The 21,959-nt window shown below is 37.0% G+C and overlaps 1 long non-coding RNA gene and 1 pseudogene across 1 annotated transcript; one reads left to right on the plus strand and one right to left on the minus strand.

Annotated features, from left to right (window-relative positions):
- The window catches only part of LOC105558782, a 130,314-nt pseudogene that overhangs the window by 10,628 nt on the left and 97,727 nt on the right, over positions 1 to 21,959 (plus strand).
- LOC105558781 lies at positions 18,123 to 20,879 on the minus strand. Its single transcript, XR_001008702.1, has 6 exons — positions 20,706 to 20,879; positions 19,898 to 19,981; positions 19,121 to 19,279; positions 18,767 to 18,968; positions 18,565 to 18,641; positions 18,123 to 18,465 (listed from the first exon to the last, which is right to left on the minus strand). It is a non-coding gene; the product is annotated as an uncharacterized LOC105558781 (long non-coding RNA).

The raw sequence follows: 21,959 nt of genomic DNA on the forward strand, positions 1-21,959 counted from the left end.
CCATTTTTAAGCAGATAAGTGTGCTCTGCTGCTCGGAAAGTCGGAGTTCCGGTCCTTCTAAAATATTTCTCGAATTGTTTTGAATATATATATTTATTTTCCGAATAGTTCTAGGCAGTGTCAAGTCTCCGTTACTTTGTAAAAATTCATAATCCCCGAAAAATCCATTTCTATGCAGATAAGTGTGATCTGCTGATCGGAAAGTCGGAGTTCCAGTCCTTCTAAAATATTTCTCGAATAGTTTTGAATATATATATTTATTTTCCGAATAGTTCTAGGCAGTGGCAAGTCTCCGTTACTTTTTAAAAATTTATAATCCCCGAAGAACACCTTTCTAAGCAGATAAGTGTGCTCTGCTGGTCGGAAAGTCATAGTTCCGGTTCTTCTAAAATATTTTTCGTATAGGTTTGAATATATTTATTCATTTTCAAAAGAGTTTTAGGCAGTGACGAGTCTCCGTTACTTTGTACTTTGTACCGTTACTGCTGAGAAATGGTTTTTTCGGGGATATGAATTTTGTAAAAGTAACAGAGACTTGCCACTGCCTAAAATTCTTTGGAAAATGAATAAATGTGTTCAGAACTACACGAGAAATAGTTTAGAACTCGTAGAACTATCGAAAATCCGTCTGCGTCTTAGTTTTATGATAAATACATCTTTTTTTTCTATCGGCTGTTTCTCGTATAAAATCAACAGAACTATTATTAAGAAGTATCAAGAACTACAGAACTCGACTGCATGCGATAAGAACTCCACTTTATTTTTGATCTGCTGGGAAATGATATGCCAACTTCACAGGCATCATCAGAAATGCGAAATGCCTGTGAAGTTGGCATATCATTTCCCAGCAGATCAAAAATAGAATGGAGTTCTTATCGCATGCAGTCGAGTTCTGTAGTTCTTGATACTTTTTAATAATAGTTCTGTTGATTTAAACCAAAAAACAGTCGATCGAAAAAATGATCTGCTAACTTCCCGTAGCAGATCATTTTCTAGCAGATCAAAAATAATAGAGAGTTCTTGTCGCATGCAGTCGAGTTCTATAGTTCCTGATACTTTTTACTAATAGTTCTGGCGATTTTATACATAAAACAGCCGATAGAAAAATAAGATGTATTTATCATAACACTAAGACGCTGACGGATTTTCGATAGTTCTACAAGTTCTAAACTATTTCTCGTGTAGTTCTGAACTCATTTATTCATATTCCAAAGAATTTTAGGCAGTGGCAAGTCTCTGTTACTTTTTAATAATTCATAATCCCTGAAAAAGCCATTTTTAAGCAGATAAGTGTGCTCTGCTGCTCGGAAAGTCAGAGTTCCGGTCCTTCTAAAATATTTTTCGAATAGTTTTGAATATATATATTTATTTTCCGAATAGTTCTAGGCAGTGGCAAGTCTCCGTTACTTTTTAAAAATTCATAATCCCCGAAGAACACCTTTCTAAGCAGATAAGTGTGCTCTGCTGGTCGGAAAGTCATAGTTCCGATTCTTCTAAAATATTTTTCGTATAGGTTTGAATATATTTATTCATTTTCAAAAGAATTTTAGGCAGTGGCGAGTCTCCGTTACTTTGTACTTTGTACCGTTACTGCTGAGAAATGGTTTTTTTGGGGATATGAATTTTTTAAAAGTAACAGAGACTTGCCACTGCCTAAAATTCTTTGGAAAATGAATAAATGTGTTCAGAACTACACGAGAAATATAAAGGAAGGAGAGAGTGCCAATGTGAGCCACAAAATGAACAGACCAAGGTTCTCACAGTATAGTTCTTCAAATTCTATTCAATTTAAATTGAATAGAATTTGAAGAACTATACTGTGAGAACCTTGGTATGTTCATTTTGTGGCTCACATTGGCACTCTCTACACGAGAAATAGTTTAGTACTCGTAGAACTATCGAAAATCCGTCTTCGTCTTAGTTTTATGATAAATACATCTTTTTTTTCTATCGGCTGTTTTTTGTATAAAATCGCCAGAACTATTAGTAAAAAGTATCAGGAACTATAGAACTCGACTTCATGCGACAAGAACTCTCTTTTATTTTTGATCTGCTAGAAAAGGATCTGCTACGGGAAGTTAGCAGATCATTTTTTCGATCGACTGTTTTTTGGTTTAAATCAACAGAACTATTATTAAAAAGTATCAAGAACTACAGAACTCGACTGCATGCGATAAGAACTCCATTCTATTTTTGATCTGCTGGGAAATGATATGCCAACTTCACAGGCATTATTTTATTTGCTACTTGTTAAAATAAAGCATCTGTTCTGTGTTTTTATTTTATTTATTCAAATGATTCGTACGAGGATTCGAATAAGTGTTAGAGACAAAACCATACGTATAAAATGTTATGAATTTATATTTAAAAGGAAGATTTTTTTAGTATTTTATGCAATTATTTTAACAAATACCTATTTTAAAAATATAAAATATAAAGTATATTTAATACAATAATTCTGATTCTACATAATTAGTTAAATTAGTTTATAATAATCATATACATATTTGTATTGTTACAGTTTAAGATATACATATAGTTAGCGATGTACAACTCTGCCGTTGCGAATCGTATCAGTGAGTGATGAATTACTTTTTATTTTAAATTGACGTTGCACATACAATTACTTCTTTGCATGTATACAAATTTGTTTAAATACACAATGCTCAACTACAAATTGCGATGCGCGCGTTTTGTCATTTCTAGTTTTCTTTCTAAAAAAGAGTTCTTTTTCTAAAAAAGAGATGTTACCGGCACGGCGTGAATGTCGTTAATATCGAACAGTTGAGCCCTCTTTTCCGCGATGCCGATTGGTTTTCTCGAAGCGCGGATGGGCTGCACTTCTCTTTTAGATACAGCGTGTAAATTTTGACAGTTTTTAAAAAATACTTAAAAAAGGATGGAGAATAAAAAATTGAAGAAAGAGAAGTTAAAGTTAAATTAATTAATCAAACATCTAACTGAATGAAGGAGAATGATTGTAATGTCTTAATTATTAATTAAAAAAATGATTTAACTATTAACTAACTTATCAAGAGAATGGAACAACCTACCTTAAAATGTAAAAATAAGGATAATGTTGAACGATGCACGCGTAATGTATTGTTCCAGTATATTATTGGATTATTTAATTGCGGGACAAATGCGTAATATTTACGAACAATTTAGACAAAGTCTATGACATGCGTGTACATGAGGGGTTAACTACCGTGAAGATACATTTAGAGCTTCTGAGACAATTCGAGCGTTGGTCTCATTAAAAATAGACATCAGAGGGACCGGGGCGACCTATACCAGTAGAAATACGGCTCTAATTCGGCCATTGCGGTATCACAATAAAGCTAACGAGATATTAAAATTTCTCTTCTTCTCGAAATCTTGTCTTCAAATAACTCTTTTTCTCAATTACTTTTTATATCTCAACCTGATGTAAAAATGTTAATCGTTACACCGTCTGTGTTTAATCACAAAATAAGTTTTGGCTGCATTAACAAAGTTGAAAAGAATTATAAATAATTTTATATGTAAAATATGTAATGCCCGTTTAAATTCCTTTGCTTTCTCGCGTTTATGATAAATTTATCAGCAAATTTAATTTTTGTGCTTGAAACTTTCCCCCGATCGTTTCAAAGTTTGTTATAAATTATGAAAGAACACAAGCTCTCCACACTCCGCTGTTTTGATGTCAGGAGGGCGTGACTAGAAATATAAATTGAGAGAAACGACCCTTGTAAAACGCGAGGGTAGTATTAAAGGACGTCCTCAGACGCACTCGAACGCGAAGCGCAGCTCTATGCGTCGAGATATGCAACTCGTAACGCTTCACAGACAAAATAGGAACTAATTAAGCACACGAGAGTTTAAACGAGGCGCGGCACCGGCCGTAGTGCAAATTGCAAGTCGTATTAACAATTATCTCGTAATTGTCTACAGCATGCTCAGGATTTGTAAAGCTAGAATTAAATTCGCAAGTAACGCTCGCTGGCACTTCGTGTCTCGACTCCGTGTGTTCCTTCCTAGATATACCTCTCATTCTATTTTCCCTCAAATCTGTGCCATTGTGTTTTCCCGCTTCGTCATGGATTTGACATTTCACTTGAATGAAGGGAGGAAAATACATTCCGCGTACTTGCTTCTACAAGTAAAATATGATAGATGTAGACCCGTATTTACAATCCTTTCTATAAAAATTTCAAGAATCTCAAATCTTATTCTCTCCCTACAATACATCTAATAACTTTTAAAACTTTTAAAACTGCTAAAACAGATATTAAATGTTTCGCGCGTAACAATTAAAATTTGCTGTATCTATAACATGCAATAATAAAAGTACATCTCAGATTGAAGTACCTAAATTTTTTGTCAATCAGGGTTTAAGTAACTATATTTTCATTCCGTAACTTCTTCGATTGAGCAAAATTCAATTTAACATAATTTATCTCAAATTGAATTCGGATTAAGCAACGAAACAGTAATCTAATGTTTTAATATTTATATATGGATAATATTGTCGTGTGATACAATTAATCAGTTTCGAGGACTATTGTACCTGCAAAGGTACGATTATAATGTAATTATAACTTTTTGAAACGTTGCTTCTCTTTTCTTCTCTCATGACGAAACCTAAATTGTAAAGAGACTTAACGTTTCCTTTCACTTAATTTTCAATTATAACGATCCGATGAAAGGTTTCAATTTTTTGTGAAAAACTCTCTCCAAGTGACGTGATATTATTTTTGCACCCAAAGTAACGACGCACTAACAAGTGAAATATCGAAAAATGTGACGCCAACGTCTTTTTTACACGTGTTTTTATGGAGCTGGCTTTATGACAACCACGCGTCGTGAAAGAACGTATACTTATATATGCGCCCACGCATTCGCGAAATTCCGACGTTTATAAATGTGCACGACTATATAAAATTATATCAAAGGAAACGCAGATGATAATCCGTGCTTTCATGTGGCATTCAGTCCGATCCTCTTTAATACGTAGGCGATTTTATACGTTTACATATTAAAGCTCGAATTTAGTCATCAAAATATATTATGTATGTGCAACTTCTTTAAATTATGTTGTTTATGGTACACCCAGAAAAAAGATTTAGCCAAGCAATTGAAATCATGTTTCTTTGAATCTACTAAACTTTCATTTACTTGTACTTTAAACGTTTGCTAAATGTGAAGAAACAGATACGAATTAGAAATTCCAGTCTCAATCAAATAAAAGTTTGGTTAAGGCGAAGAAGTCATTTCTTTGAAATTAAGTAAAAGACTAATAAGATCAAAATTCAAACAAATTTGTTTGATTTCAAACAAACTTTTTTCTGGGTGCAGTCTTGTACGGACGCTAAATTAAGGATAGCGTCAAAAGCGTTCGCCTTCCGATAGGACACTGTACTTTCTTCTTTTCCACATTATTACTATATTGGCAATACGAATTTTAATTGAAGGTAGACAGAATTCTTTAGAAATGTCTAAATCCTCACGTGAGGTATTATGCTGAAACAAGCAAGATAGTCTTGGTCTTGGTCAAGTACTTTCGGGCAAAGTTTACTTACCTCCAGGGGAACACGAGCGGCGCATTAATTGGTTTCTTGAACCGAGTGCCACATTTGAAGTTCCCTGCAAACTAAACATCTGGTTTTAGCGGTCTAAACATTTGAGTCTCGTGTTGATTCTCACGCGGCGAGGAGAACACGAACCCGAGATAATGCTTAATTGACATTTGCCAATTAAGGGTAAACAATTAATGTGTTCCGAAACTTTTTATTTTTATATCACGCGATAGTGATACGAAATGATCGGAGATTTCAACGCCTCTCTATTTTTCTACAAGATAACGTGCCGTTAAGTGTTTCGTGCTTTGGGTCTCGTATCGATTTGCTGATGCATTTTTCTAATCGTGCAACTGAAAGCTTCCGACAATTGCGAGCGATACAGTCTATTAGATGAACGGCAAATATAGAATTGGCAGAACAAGAGCCTTCGAAAGGAGGAAGCTGTTTTACATTTACCGTAACGCGTGGCAGAAAATTCAATTTTATTGCTCGATTTTCCCCGAGACAATACAGAGTACGTATCGCCGAAAGGGAGAACCGAAAACAAACTGTGCTCCGTTGTACTCGTCTGGCGGAAACGAACCGCGTATCTATCAATAGAGCGAGCTGCAACTCGATTTGTTCTTGCGCACGGGGAGAGCAAATTTGCAGATAGTTGAATGTAACATTAATTCAAATAAGAATATTGACTCTTCTTTGTGTTAATCGCGCTGCTGATTGCACGCGGTTATTTTCTTCATTCATTGCGTCGTTTCCGACAGCTGAATTTTATTCTACAATGGACCCAAAACGCAAGACGCTAAGCCACAATGCAAGAAATCTTCCAGTGACGATCATTCTTCTCACATTTGACTGTGATTGGTCGAGTTCTTGCGTTGCGACTTAGCGTCTTGCGCTTTGCGTCCATTGTACCCTTGGGAAAATTTACTTAAAATGAAATTAAAGTTTTCAAAAGTAATCTTTCAAATCTAAGCGTTTACTTAACGAAGTTAAAAGTCTACTTAAGATATTTTAGAGTAAATTCGGACATTTAAAGTAATTTTTAGATAGAGGGCCGCGCGGCACAGTACTTTCTCGTAAGAAGGAAACCGCACGCGATATTATAAATTATATTACATACCTTTCACAATTCTTAGAGTCTTCTTTTAAATTCTTAAAGTAAGTTTTAAGTTTACCTTAAATATTACAAAAGTTTTAAGTGTCCAAATTAACTTTTCATATTTCTTATTTTTCGAAAGGGAAATTTTAAGCTTTTCTAAGGTATATTTTTCCAAGGGGTAGAATAAGCTTAATAACGAAGTCACTTAACGCGTTATCGCGAAATAATAGTATTCGGAGCGTAAGGTCAAGTTAGATCATCGCAAAATGGAGGGGCGACTCGATTTTACGCTTTCCTAAATTTGCGGTTCAGAAAAGAATGAAAAAGGCCGGGTGACCTGAGAAAGTTTGGTGACCGCTGTATTCTCGGGCAGACACGGCTATCGGGCAGTCAGGTTGGCAAGCGTCGCGAAACGCAGCCGAGCCACGTCGAGAGGCAACCGAAAACAAAACTGCCCGCGCTCTGTCCTCCGTCAGCCGGAAACGCATCTCGCGGTTACCCATAAAGAGGATCACGGCGGGCCCCGTCGTTGAAGGGGAGGGGACGAGTGAGGAGTAGACCGAGCGCCGGCAGTTACTTACGCTTAGGACAATTTACCTTAATTAATTAACCGGCGTTGCGACGGGGCGCTAATTTATGCTCATAGAATGATTCACCGCCACTCCTGGGCGGATTGCGGTTTAGCCTCCTTCTTCGTCCGACAGCGCGCCCGGCCGAAATTCGGCCGTCGCATTCTGCCGGGCGGGCGAGCCGCGCTAATTAGAAGTCACCGCGGAGCGTTTCGAATTGCAGTCGAAAATTCGCGCGGGCCCTGACGTCTCGCGCATCTCGCTGGCGAGCGTGTCTCGCGAGCGTGTCTCCGTTGGCGCCAGAAGTCGCTCCGCTTGGAAAGACAGTACTGCGCTGTAAAACACTAAATGATTAGCGGGGGATTTTTTTCAATTGTTGCAACAGACGCGTTGCCAGGGATTTAATCGGAAATAAACTTACCGGCGCTTTTTGGAAGGCCGGCCGTTTCGTATTTCCTCGGGATTTGCCTTTTTTTTTTCTCGTGAACGATTATAATTGCATAAGCGATTTATAATGACGTGAAAACATTCGTCGTTTCACCGAATTCCGGCTACAAAACGAATTTCATGCATTACACCGTAATACCTTCCGATAACAATGAGATGAACGGCGCGCCGCGCGCTCCGCGGCCGCAATATTATTTCCGCAGATTTACACGTTGAATTAAACAGGGTAGAGCAACATTGTTGCACTCTCTCGCCTCGTGTTATTTTATCTCGTGCCAATCTCGCGGGGCAAATCTTTCGGGTACATTCCCGGATACACCGGCCAGGCCGATTCAGTTTTCGCGCCTGTGTCCGTCCATGTGTACGCGCGGATGTGTGTGCAGGACAAGTTGGGGACTCTCTAATGCCACTGACTTTATTAACAAAGCCGGGCAGATGAGCTAACGTATCTACACGTACGTACATGCACACTGACTATCGGGAGAGTATGAGAGAGAGGGGCGGGGGGGGGAGGGAAGAGAGAGAGAGAGAGAGAGAGAGAGTTTGCCCGTCTGCCAGCGCGATATTAAAATCACTTGGACGAGACGCCTTCATATTAAATTTTCGTTTCCGCGCGAGCTTCTCCTCGTCCCGTCCTCTGGGCTCTTTGACTTCCGCCTGCGAGCACTTTTTATACACTCGTGCCGGGCTGCAGGTGTTCTCTGATGTAGATCGATGCGCTTGCACCGATTTGAAAACGGCGACGTACCCCGATACTGCTTTTAATGCTTGCTTTTAATTGAGTGACTCGTCTGGTCAAGTTTCAAAATGTGAATTGGATTACGTGTCTCCCGTCGGAGTATATTTGATCGCGTATCAAATCACTTTGGAGCTCCCGTCGAATTTGATCCGTAAGCATGAACGTCTAAGCAAAGCGCAATAGTCTACACAAATAGAATGGGCAATATGAAGAAAATTCTATTAACGAGCGGCGGAAGCATAAATATTTGTTTTAAATTAAAAAGCACCGCGAAGAGCACAAGCGTATCATACATTTTGAATTATCTATTTGTACTTGTTATCGCTACCGGCACAGATACCAATAACTCGGCCAAACAAGCGTACGGAGCTGTAATATACCGTTCATATATTTTATCTCATTCATATTTTCTCGCAGGTTTTGTTACACTGCGCTTTTCTCAAAGTAGATTTCCAATATTTTATGTTAAATTTTCCGAAACACTGTGTTTAGTAATAATGATTTTGAGTAATAGTGATTTTCTTTACGTCTTTACGATCCTTTATATTAAAAAGCATCGCTGGAATGTGTAGTTTCTTTAAAAAGAACGCGTCTTTGTAGAAATGTAACAGTTGAGCCACCCGATAAACGACGACGTTATTAGTGACGAATGAGTTATTTTCTTATGTTATTATTCGAAGTCGAAGCGAACGAGAGAACGTTGGCTCGCACGCGAGAGCGAGAAAGTTGATTACGAGCTAAGACATGAGTAGAGTGCGGCGCGCCCCCAAAATTTTAACAGGGAGAACAGTCGTGCCTCGTGCGCCCCCTTTTCCGTGGCGGAAATTGCCTATATTTCGTATGAAACGAGCCTGTGCCCAACTTCTACGCGATAGAGAAAACTAGAGTTCCACTCGTTTGCAATGCGCATACATTGATACCGTCGTTTTGTGAGTTATAATTCTTTTAAAATAAATTTGTAAATAACTTGTGTTCGATCGGTGATACAACGATAACAATGGCAATGATAATATCAGTGCATGCGCATTACAGACGAATGGGACTCTCTATCTTTCTCTCTTGTAGAGATGTTAGATACACAGAAAAAATGTGTTAGGTCAACTCTTATATACTCAAATTAACGCGTTCATCGTTTTGCATACACGCAATAAACTGTAATTTTCTTAGAGGCATTTAATAATCTTATATTTCAACAATATAATACATATAATACAACATAATCTTCGATTTGAAAATATATTATCCAATATTGTCTCTTTTCCATTCGAGAAAATTATTCTTAAATGATAAGCATATATTTTTCTCGACTGAATTATATAAAATTGCTTCATTCAAGTTTTTTTTTCCTTTAACCCAATATAATTTCATTTCAAGATTTTCACGTTGAGACTAAAGATATTTTCAAAAGAAGAATATTCTGTTTTTCTGTGTACACGATCGGTACTGAATTTACCTTTTAATTATTATATTCCTAAGATGTTCTCTAAAAGTTACTTAGTGGATTATCGCTGACGAACGCTGAATAATTCAGTGCTATACTTATAACTGTTTTCAGTGATAATGCAGTGATTGATTTTTGGAGAGTGAGGTCGGGACAGAATTCATCCAAGTTGACGGCATATCACATTATATTTACACTGCTTACCGCGCCTTTTGGCGACGGTACTTTCTAAAAGTCAATCAGTGGATTATCACTGAAAACAGTGAATATTCACTGATTCACGGTCATAAGTATAGCACTGAATTATTTAGTGCTATATGTATACTTCTAACTGTTTTCAGTGATAATGCACAGATTGACTCTTAGAGAGTAGATTACGTGCACTAAAAGTAAATATATTGGTGTTTGTCATTTTGATTTTATAAAAATTTGCAACATTTTTAGTAGTTAATTCTCTCTTTAATGTCGAGAGTATTATATACTTTAGCGAAGTAACATGCCAAAGTATTGAAAAATAAAAGTAAAATACGATTTTTACATTTCAAAAACTATGGCCATTATATCTTGCAGGTTTATCCTGAGCAAAACAAGTGGCAATGAACAATTAAAAACTCTTGCAATCCCTTTGTCACATTTTATCTGGGGAAATTATTATAAATACACTTGACTGTTTGTTCTATTTAGTGAAACTATTACGAATACATTTTATTGTTATACCAAATATCGGGTTTTTTAAGTTTCAATAAACCTATCATCTCCGGATTTTTAGTAGTTAATTTTCTCTTTAATATCGAGAGTATTATATACTTCAGTGAAACAACATGCCAAAGTATTAAAAAATAAAATTAAAATATAATTTTTACATTTCAAAAACTATGGCCATTATATCTTGCAGGTTTATCCTGAGCAAAACAAGTGGCAATGAACAATTAAAAACTCTTGCAATCCCTTTGTCACATTTTATCTGGGGAAATTATTATAAATACACTTGACTGTTTGTTCTATTTAGTGAAACTATTATAAATACATTTTATTGTTATACCAAATATCGGGTTTCTAAATTTTCAATAAACCTATCATCTCCGGATTTTCCTATATCCGGATTTTCCTATATATATATTTAAAAGAACGCGAGCTATGGTGTTAATTGTGCCTCGAAATCCGGTCAAAGCGTCGATGAAACTGGGACGAATCGTACAATCGGACAACCGTGGGAGCCCTGGAAAGAGTGGCTGACTGAAAAAGTGCGGAGTCCCGCAGTCGATTCATCGGGAATACGGCATCAGCGACATAAACAGGAAAACATTCGTTTGTCGCAGCAGAGATCCGCATCCGCGCGCGACACGTTCGCGCGAGGTGCCTCTAAATCACGGTAGCGCACAGTCGAGTTAACGGGTTACAAACCCTGCATCGGTCTGGTGCTTGCCAGCGAGGGCTCAGCAAGCCCTTTCCCAGGCTCGTCGCACCGAAACTTCCTCGTCGAATCCTCTTTCCGCCCTGCGACATCGTCGCTCTCTGTGCTATTTATAGATTAATTACGGTACGTCGAATCGGTGTCTATGCTCGTGACTCGAATTCGATTGACGTGGATGATGAGACTCGCGTATTCTGTGTGCTGACAAGGACGTGTGATGGGCATTTTAGGGACATTTAGTCAGGGGAAGCTTTAGCAACGCGGCACAATCATGATGCGAGCAACAAGAGCGGATTGAGGCGTTCTAGTTCAGACACTGGCTTCCCAGGGTTCGTTAATAGGATCAGGAAGATAGTCTTCCACTCTGAATTTGTTCTACGGGAGGATAGAGATATTTGATAGTCGACGATTTTTTAATTGCCTTCTCATTTGTAAAATTAATATTTCATCTCGAATAATACTTCTCTAGCAAAAAATGGAAAATTTCTATGGAATAGATGATTAAATTCGATAGCTTGAACGTAACTCTATGTTTTTAAGAGATTTCGTGTCATTGCCCTTTTAAGTTTTCAAATTGTTCTCTTCTTTTAATGCAACGACCGGATCGATTGCTAATTGCAGGGCGGCATAATAAAATCCCGTCATTTAATGTCGAAACCATGTTACATGGAATACGATATGGCTTTCTATTACTACGCGTACATGAATTCCGAGTTATCGAGCGTATACGATGCGGTCCACGTTGACATTGTGCCATAATTTTCCGAGCATTGTTCGTGGAATATGCGCAGTTTCAAGCACGTGTATCATCGAACTGTGTATCGTCGTTGGAATTTCGGGGAATGATTAAATCCCCGATCCAATTATTCATAAAACTACAGAGAAAATGCTGTTTGCCACGCCAGTAAATACAGGCGATACTTAGTATCAGAATAAATGCACATGTAACGTTGGAAAAAACGATTCGACCGACTGGCATTTTTTAATTTAACACACCAGTCCGTTTTAATGCTTTTAGGGCTGATTGCTCCCCAACCTCTTGGTAAGCCAACTAATAGTTAAATCATAAACGTGTTTTGGTTTTTCAAATTAGACAAAGATAGACATACAATTAAATTATTATTCAGCTTACCAAGAGGTTGGAAAAACCGGGCCTAATGTTTGTCATATTCTTAAAAGGTACCTTAAAAAAATGCCAACTTAAAGATCGCGACTCCATGATCAGAGAACGTAGAACGAGGGAGAGAACAAATATCTGAAATCGCTTAATCGCGGCTCATCATTCAGCGGCTCCGTCTAGAATAGCAATCGTGATTAACGCTGTCTGTTTCAACTCACCCTATGTTTCTTAGGGTCTTAAGAAGTCCGCGCGGCAATAAATCCCTCCATCGATCCGTCTATGCCCTCGCCACCGTGTTCCGTCTTTATTTTCGTTTCTTCGACAATTTCGGTCCCGATACGCGCGCGCTGACGGGCCAATGGGTTTCCGGAAAGCATTTGCCACGGTTTCTTCTCCCATCGGCCCGGCGGGTGGAGTCGGACGTGTACGCTACCACGGCGTTGCTTCTTGTCGTCGTTTTATGCATTCGCACTGCCCTCGTACAAACGTGAAAAATGACCCGGTAAGAGACATTCCGGGACGCGGGGGCCCGTAGAGCGGTTTTCCGACACACAAGCACTTGCCGCGATCCCCCATTATTTACGTCTAATGACGTGTAATTATGTATGCGTATTTATAATATTATATAAATGCCCGGGAGGGGAGATAAGAATCTTATTTCTCCGACATTCTCACCAAACCTCTTTGAAGTTCAAGGCGAATGTCGCGATTAGTGGCACTGTCTCAATCTGTGACAGTCGCATCTAATTTCCTCGCTAAATCAATACAGATCGAGGATAATTCTAAAATTTATCTGTGTTGGTGAATTAATTGTACACGTAATCTATTACAATCTTAAATAACTCTTGAGGGAAATTAGGTTTCCGTAAACGCCAAAATATCATGATTATAAGCATGTTGCCAACGGTGGCAATTCAAAGTAGATAGCTATTGACATCTTATATCACTCAAAAAAATATCTTACTAACGCAGGTAGATTTCTAGCAATTGCGACAAAAATTTATCGCTAGTTTTGGTATCTGTTAGAATATTGTTTGTAGCCTACAAAATTTATAGCAGCAACATTCTGGCAATACCATCTGGAAAGTTTAGGTTTCATGATTAAATATTGATCAGTCACTTTGGATCAAAATGAATTCCGGTACCATAGCTAGAACAATTTTTGTGAGGGCCTGTGTCCACGATGCTAGAACTTGGTTTTCCACGTTCTAGTTTTGTAAAATGTGTAGCCAATCAACTTGCAGCTTTTACGAAATAGCTGCAAGTTGATTGGCTACACATTTCTCGGAACTTGGACCAAGTTCTAGCATCGTGGACACCGGTCTACCACAATCAAACGTTATAACGAATAGGCGCCATAGAAAGACTTTCTTCCTAACATTTGCTAACAGTTGAGATAGCAATTCCGTTTCTGTCATTCAAATCGATTAAATACAAAACATATTCGATTTCGCAGTATTGGCTGTTCATTTATGTATCTCGGTTATTTTTTCGTACCTAGAAAATTGTTGCTGCAGTTGCAAGATCATTTTTCTCAGTGATAAACTGACGGTTGATCCAACTGTCGTTAAACTGAAAGTAAATCAAAATTAAGTACTCAAAGTTAAGTAAGTAATTGATAAACGATAAATTCATACATTTCTCTCGCGTTCGCTCGACAAGTCGTTGAAGATTAAAGTAATCCAAAACGAATTGACAATTTAACTTAATGAAGAGAATCATTTAAAATGAATTAAGGCTTCAGTGTTTAAACTTGTAGACTTTTGAACGTGTGAACGTACCTTCTTGCTTGTCAAAGGATATAAGGCGGAAGGGAGAGGCGAAAGCTTCGTTGAATATAACACGGATATAACACGGATATAACGTGTATACAAAGTTCGGTATAATTTATTCTGCATGTGAATTTGTTATGGCGCTTTCGCTAACGCGCTGAACACGGCGTTGCGCGAACATCTTTTTTCGCTCTCCACGACTTCCGGCTTTCTGGACCTCACACGCTAATCCCACAAAGGCTCGCGAATAAACCTCGCCGACACGTCTTGCTTTACGACTAATTTGACGTATTATGGTGCGCTTTCTGCATCGTAAGCCGCGACATCCCCGCGCTGGCATATCGTGAGTATATTTTTTCAGGTCGCATACGACGATCGGCATTTACATTCCTGTCGTAATTCTCGTTGGAATATTTATTTATCGTCCTATTTCCGAAAAGTCATTCTTCCACACGGTAGATACATGGTCTAGACTTTTATTCGTCGCCTGTCTATTTCTGCAATTCCATTCCGTCACTCGTATTTCAATTGTCTTTTTCAACTCATCGAGTTTTAACTTTTTATAATTAGAGGAAAGTCCTCTTATGCGATAGGCTTCTAATATGAGATAGCAGGTTTTTAACGTGAAAATTTAATCACAAATCTTTATTCACAACGATTACACGATCTAACAATGAATTTTTCACTAAGCAGATTTCACTACAAGGGCAATAAGTTCACGATAAAACCAATAGACGATGCCTAATTATTTAGCAGAATCCCTGCTGTATCATATTAGGAGCTTCTCTTGCAATAGGGGACTCTACTAACGAAAGTAAGGCTGTTATTTCTTTTTTGTGTGCAATCATCTTTTAGATGTGTGATATGGAAACGAGATGGGAACACATTAACAGCGTTGATGTGTTAAAGCGTCTCAATTTGATCAGACATATAATCCGTACGTCACCCTAACAGACTAATTGTCGTTAACAAGTGCCTGCGTTACGTGTAAATGGTCCAGGAGAATCCCCTATTATGAGACAAACTCCTAATACGACACAGCGAGGTTTCTGCTACATTAATAAACATCATCTGTTGGTTCCTTCATAAATTTATCGACCCTGGAGTGAAATCTGTTTAGTGGAGAACACATAGATCGTGCGTGTAATTGTTGCGAAAAAGATTTGTGAAATTACTGGATGTTGAAAACCTGCTATCTTATATTAGAAGCCTATCTCGTAAATAAGGGATTTTCCTCTACTAATATCTTTTTAGATCTATTAATTAAATTCACTTTATATTGTATCGCTCATATCCAATATAATTAAAGGGTTGATAATTCGAAATAAATAGGTCTATCAGATATTTCACAGTGTACTGTAAAATTTGATTTCTTGGAAAGTTTGAAATATTAGCCTTATGCAAACATTATCTGATTATCTCTCGTGTTACGTGTAAATATGTATTGCTTATTTATTATAACAATTCATTTATTTGTCGTTTGCGATTAAGTACTCCGTTAATTTTCGATAATAACAGCGTACAACGTAAATAGGTAACGTTTTAATTATAATTGTTAAATAAACAAATTCTACTCGTCATGTTTTTAGACGTTATATACAATTTGGAGTAGTTTTTGTTAAATAATGGCATAAATTACAGCTTAGTTGCTATCGACTCTTACAAAGTGATACTTAATATCATATCATATGTGAACCAATAAAAAGAGTTCGAGAAGCAGCTGTACTAGGTTCATATAATAGAAACATTACATGAGGCGAAACTTTCTTATACTGCAGTTGTTATATCACAAATTATAGCCCTCGTGTTTTATTTAATATTAGAAATGACAGGTGCTCCAAGATTTTCTATGAAACGGAGAACGGATCTGAGATGAGATTCGGCGTCCGATTTGTCGCTTCGGTTAGACGCCGTCGAGCGGATTGCGAACTTTGACGCTGCACTCGCACTCAGCTTTTTCAATAAACTGCCGAAACCGCGGATAAGAGAAAATTGAGGTCGGAGAACGACGACTGGCGAGGTGTAATACTTTCTTCGGCCATTATCCGTCGCGTCGCTTCGTACAATCCGAAATTCCGGCGTATTTCTGCAGAAGTTCGATCCACGCGTAACTTCGAAAATTGATGCGTCAAAAAGCGTCGGGGAAGAGTTTCCGGATTCATTGTCGGGAAAAGCATTTTGGCGTTTCTGCATTCCCGAGATGGGGAGAAGTTAGATTCTATTGCGTTTCAAACTAAGTTTAAAAGAGTAATCATAACGTTCCGGTAAAACACGAAGAAATAAAAAAAAATCGTTATTTACGGGAATTCACGAAACGAAAAATGTAGCTAAAAACTGCATGTGGCGACTAAAGTTCAGTTGTAAAATATGGACAGCTAACATTTAGTTGTGATAGCTAAATATTTTGCTACTGTGCCTATTGCATTAGGCGCGACAGCAAACCGTTTGCTGTGGTAATATTTTTCGCAATAAATTTCTTTAATTAGAATTTACCAGCCAAGTGTCGTCTAGCAATTTTCTACATTGGTTTATAAACAGTCGCTGAAAATTTTCCAATCGACGTACGGAAGGTGCGTTTCCGCCGCAATCAAGCGACTTCTCGATTTAACTTCACTGCCAATAAAGGGAAACCTTTTTACCTCGTTTTCACCCGTCGCGGACAGCCATCGTGATATCGTGTTACCCAATCTGATTAATAGGAATTTGGATCGCGGTTGTGCGCGCACGAGTGATTTCTCCTCTTTAGAAAGGCGAGCGTGGCACGTACCAGGCTGAAAGAGATCCTTTGCCTTCGCCGCATTTTTCAAGTTTCTCCGCGAGAAACCCGCTTCACTTTTCTCATCGCACCCTCCCGTACGTCGTCCTTTTTCCCACCTTTATCTCGTTTTCCCCTCCCCCGTTTACGTCGCCGTGTTCTTTCCTACTTCGTTTTTAATGCCCAGGCAAACGTTATCGTAACTTCCCGGCGACCGTGCGCGAAACGCGCGCTCGCAGACCCAAGCTTGTGTACAGGGTGACACGCTTGATTTTATCGCGCGCGATGTAATTCTGAGATTTACTGCGGGGTATGTTTTTGCGGGCGAATTGCCTCTCGGTGGAGCTCACTGGACAATATGGGAAGTACAAAGGAAAAGTTGTTAACTGCAGACGTATAAACATATTTTTATTGCTCGTATTTATGATGGCGGAATTGCCATAATTTATTTTAAATTCTACTCATTTCAAATCTTTGTGATGCGAAAGGGCGATAAAACTGTAATAAACCAAAGATTTATTTAAGATGATGAAAAAATTTGAAGGAATTTCATTTCATTTAATAAGAATATACTTTTAGATATAAAGTATTGATTTTAGGGGGCAAAAGTTCGACTTCCAAGTTAAAAGATAGCTTATATTTTATGCAAAATTCTATAGAATAATTTTGTCAAATTTGATCCTAATCGGACCATGGGTGTAGAATTGTATAAAAAACATAAAGACACAGACAGACTTTTATTTTTTAATATGCAGATGTATATTCGTTAATACTTATATTCACATCATAAACACAATACAAACGCGAAACGTGTGAACGCATATAATTTCAAATCTATTATTGTAACACAGAATAAAGAAAAGCGCATTACATATTTGCATTAATATCGTCAATAAACTACAATATTTTTTTATTTAAAAACAATAGTATCGTCAATAAGCTATAATAGTTTTATTTAGAAACATTACTCTAAATATATTTTATAATATAAAGAATGAGTTAATTTAATTTTAAATTGTTCATTCTTTATATTTTACATTGTACTTATATTATAGTTTACATTTTACATTTTCTTTTAATGTGCGTGCCTTTCCACAACTCCAAGTTTTTAGCTTTAGAAACATTGAATCTACGCACCACTAATTATTATATGCAACCAACAAAAATTTATTTATAAATAGTTAAAATACGATTTAATATAATAAAAAAATATTTATATAAGTTTTGATGCAGTTGCATAGACATAGTTTGTTAATATTGACGAAAATTTGAACAAAACTATTGATTTAACAATTTTTGTTTTATTATTATATGGTTCTCCAACTAAATTTAATGATAATTAATTTGTCACAAATTGTTCATTAAAGTCTATGATATTCTGTAATATATGTCCACTTGCATGCAAATAATAAACATTTTATTAATAACTGCGTTGCTAATTTGGAATTTACTATGCAAGTTGTCATTACAATATTGTTTTTAAGATTATTAGATTAATGAGTTAAGAATACCGAAAGAAATTCAGCCTTTACGTAAAACATGTGGTCACTGTAAAAAATGAATTGTTAATAACAGAATACGAATAAACTTCAAATAATTCATAATATCAAATCATAAACAAAATAATTAAATTAAATTTATACATACGTGTATATTAAAATTTTAAGACATCGTGGACATCAATACATGTCAAGATAAATAATATTATTGTGTATAATTGAATTCTAAAATTATTACAATGTTCTTTTTATTTTTTATAATAACCATGTCACGTAATTATAAATTAATTATATATGAATTAACTATGAAATTACTATATAGTAAATATGTGTTAAAAAATTCAGCTTACCCTATAATATAAATGCAATAGAATATAGTTAAACATAGCATCAGTGGTACCACCACTAATATTATTATATTGCATATTACTATTGCCGCCACCATGAATATTAGTAAAATGTAAATTACCCAACTCAAAATACTGTTATGTTGGAGGTGTAAATTTATATCGATTCTCCTATTTTGTATTTCAATATTCATCATAAAAGTTTCTGAAGCATCAAAAAAGTAGTATATGAATTAATAACGTTCTATTTACATTATATTTAAGTAAATAAATGCCATAAATGTTATTTAATAATTTTATTAACAATGTATATTTATTAATACATCAAAAGTGAATAAGTGACATGAGTTATCTTACCTACGAATAATTTGGCTACGAATATCGCAAACATCATGGTGAGCAACAATGCAATATACTGTAACATTTTTTTAATGTGAGGTAGTTCCTTCTTTCTTCTAGGTAATTTAATTGAACACAACGTAATTTTTATTTGATTCCGAATTAGTGTTGCGACACCTGAAACTCATTACATTGATACAAGTGGAAGGTGGGATTCCGATAACAAAATTAAAAAATCAATAATTTATTTTACTTAATATTAGTGCTTGTTCACAAGTTAAAATATACTGCTCTCAATTATGTAAACTTACAAAAAAATGGCAGTGAGAGTAATTACGGTTATTGGTGCGTGAGTTGTTTAATCCAAGTTACAGAAGAATTACAATTTTAATATAACTGATACCAAAAGTGATCGTTTCAACTTAAATATTAGTTATTATTAACGCCAATGTTTTTGTTGTATGCGGACTACTTGTTTGTGACCGCTCAGGTGAGATTTTGTAGTCACCTTAGCTTTAGGCTGACGAATCTGAAAACTCATCGTGTGGTCTACGAATTGAAATCGTAATATTGGCGCTGATAATGACTTAAATTTGAGCTGGAAGTCTTCGCTTTTAGAGTACCATGTGCAATATTGAAGGTGTAATCCTTCTGGCATTTTTGCAAAGTAATGCCAAATAATACCAAGATGTGAGACACAAAGAAATGTACAATATGATAATTGATATGTTTATTAATATTTTATACAAATCTAAAGTAGTCCAATGTTTATTACTAGCGATTCGGTTATCTTACCGGTCAGGAGTCCGCTTGTCTCTATAATACGTCTCTATAATACGTCTTGCGTGTACAGCAGACAAGATATGAAATCAACTTGACCTGCGGAAGACAAAGCTTTTATTTTTAATTGGCCATAACTATTAGTTGAAAGTGACTTTTCTTACTGTAACACTTCTGTTTGCAATTTAAAGGTTGAATTTTTTAAATTATATTAAGACTTATAAGATTTTTATACTTTTGAAGAAAGTATGTTTTCTTCGGTTACATTACTTGAATATTAACAGATACGTCTATTAGCCGTGACATATGGAGTGCAATCTGACAAAGTGGCATAAGAACCCTAAATTCCAGGAGAATTACATCTTCAATGTATTATAACTGGTACCGAAAGTGAATGTTTCAACTCAAATTTTCAGTTATTATTAGTATCAATGTTTTTGTTGTATGCGAGCCTCTCGGTTTCCACCGTTAAGTTAGGAATTTGTGGTCACCTTAGCTTTAGACTGACGAATCTGAAAGCTCACCTGGCCTGTGGCCTAACAATTAAAATTGTATTATTAGCGCCAATGATGACTCAAATATGAGTTGAAACCTTCACCTTTGGTACCAGTTATAATACATTGAAGATGTAATCCTCCTGGAATTTAGGATTCTTACGCCTTTGTCGGATTGCAAGTCCATATGTCGATTTATGTTTGAAAAATAATGCCAAGTAATATCAAATGTTGAAAGATATAAAGAAATGTGCAACATGGTAATTGATGTGTTCATTAATATATTATGCAAAGTAGTCGAATAATTATTATCAATTTGGTTATTTTACCGAAGAGGAATCCGCTCGTCTGTGTAATATGTAGGTACGTCTTATGTGTATGATCGACAATATGTAACTGTCGACTTGCCCTCTACGAGATGAGAGCGAAAGTTCTAGTTGGCCATATCATATATATAATATAAATAAGCGCTATTGGTTGCCAAAGTCCTACACTGTCCTACACTATTTTAAAACGTTTTTCTTATTACGAAGCTTCTCTCCTGCAATCCGAAACTTTATTAAGACTGAATTACTTTTTAAGGATTTATATTTTTTCGCCTATCTTGCTTGAATATTGTTCGAGATCGAGCTAGCGGATCGGGTCGCTAACGCGAGTCGCGGGACGGGTAGAGCACGTGCCGATCAGCTGATCGGTGCTCGCTGCGGTAAAGCGTTCGGCGCGCGCGGTACCGGACCGACAGGTCGTCAACCTCGTTTTTGGCCGCGGCAAATCATATTGCTCCGCGTCACATGCCCTCTCTTGTTTTCGGAGAACAAAGACGTACAGCTCGATCGGCGCACGTCTAATCGTTAGCGGACACTGTCGTTTCGATTCTCGAGTCAAACAGTCACGTTCCGAGGTATTAAGGTCTATCTACATAAGACGCAGGACGCGGGTCGCAAGTCGCAAGATTAGACGCAGCGTGACGTAGTTCCGGCCGCAACAAGCCGCAGGCTTCAATACGCAGGACGCACAGAAGTTGGGCGAATTTCAACTTTCGCGTCCTGCGTCGAAGCGACCAGCCAATCAGAACATATCTTGTCATATCGCGGCAACTGTCAAATATTCTCGTATATCGTAGGATCTCGTCGAGGCTAGAAATTAAGTTTTTTTTTAAATGGTATATAATTGGGATTCCGCGGCAACGCGGGATTTAATTTATAAAGTTAAAAAAAATTAAGAGAAGTTATGACATTTATGTTCTGATTGACATTTTATTCATTTTTCTTTTGACGCAGAGAGCTCGCTGCGTATCTATGTGGATTATATAGACGCAAAAGTCTTACGACCTGCGACTTGCGTTCCGCGTTCTGCGACTTGCGACCCGCGTCCTGCGTCTTATGTAGATAGACCTTTAAGGCCCGTCTACATAGGACGCAATACGCAAAACGCAGGACGCAGACGCGCATGCAGGATGACGTTTCACGCAACGTACACGCATTCGCAAATCAGTCATACGCGACTAGTTGAACCAACTTTATCTTTTGGTTCAACTAGTCGCGTATGACTGATTTGCGAATGCGTGTACGTTGCGTGAAACG

This window comes from Vollenhovia emeryi, unplaced genomic scaffold (genome assembly GCF_000949405.1).
Source record: "Vollenhovia emeryi isolate VEMERY1.0 unplaced genomic scaffold, V.emery_V1.0 DF939312.1, whole genome shotgun sequence".
NCBI lineage: Eukaryota > Metazoa > Arthropoda > Insecta > Hymenoptera > Formicidae > Vollenhovia > Vollenhovia emeryi.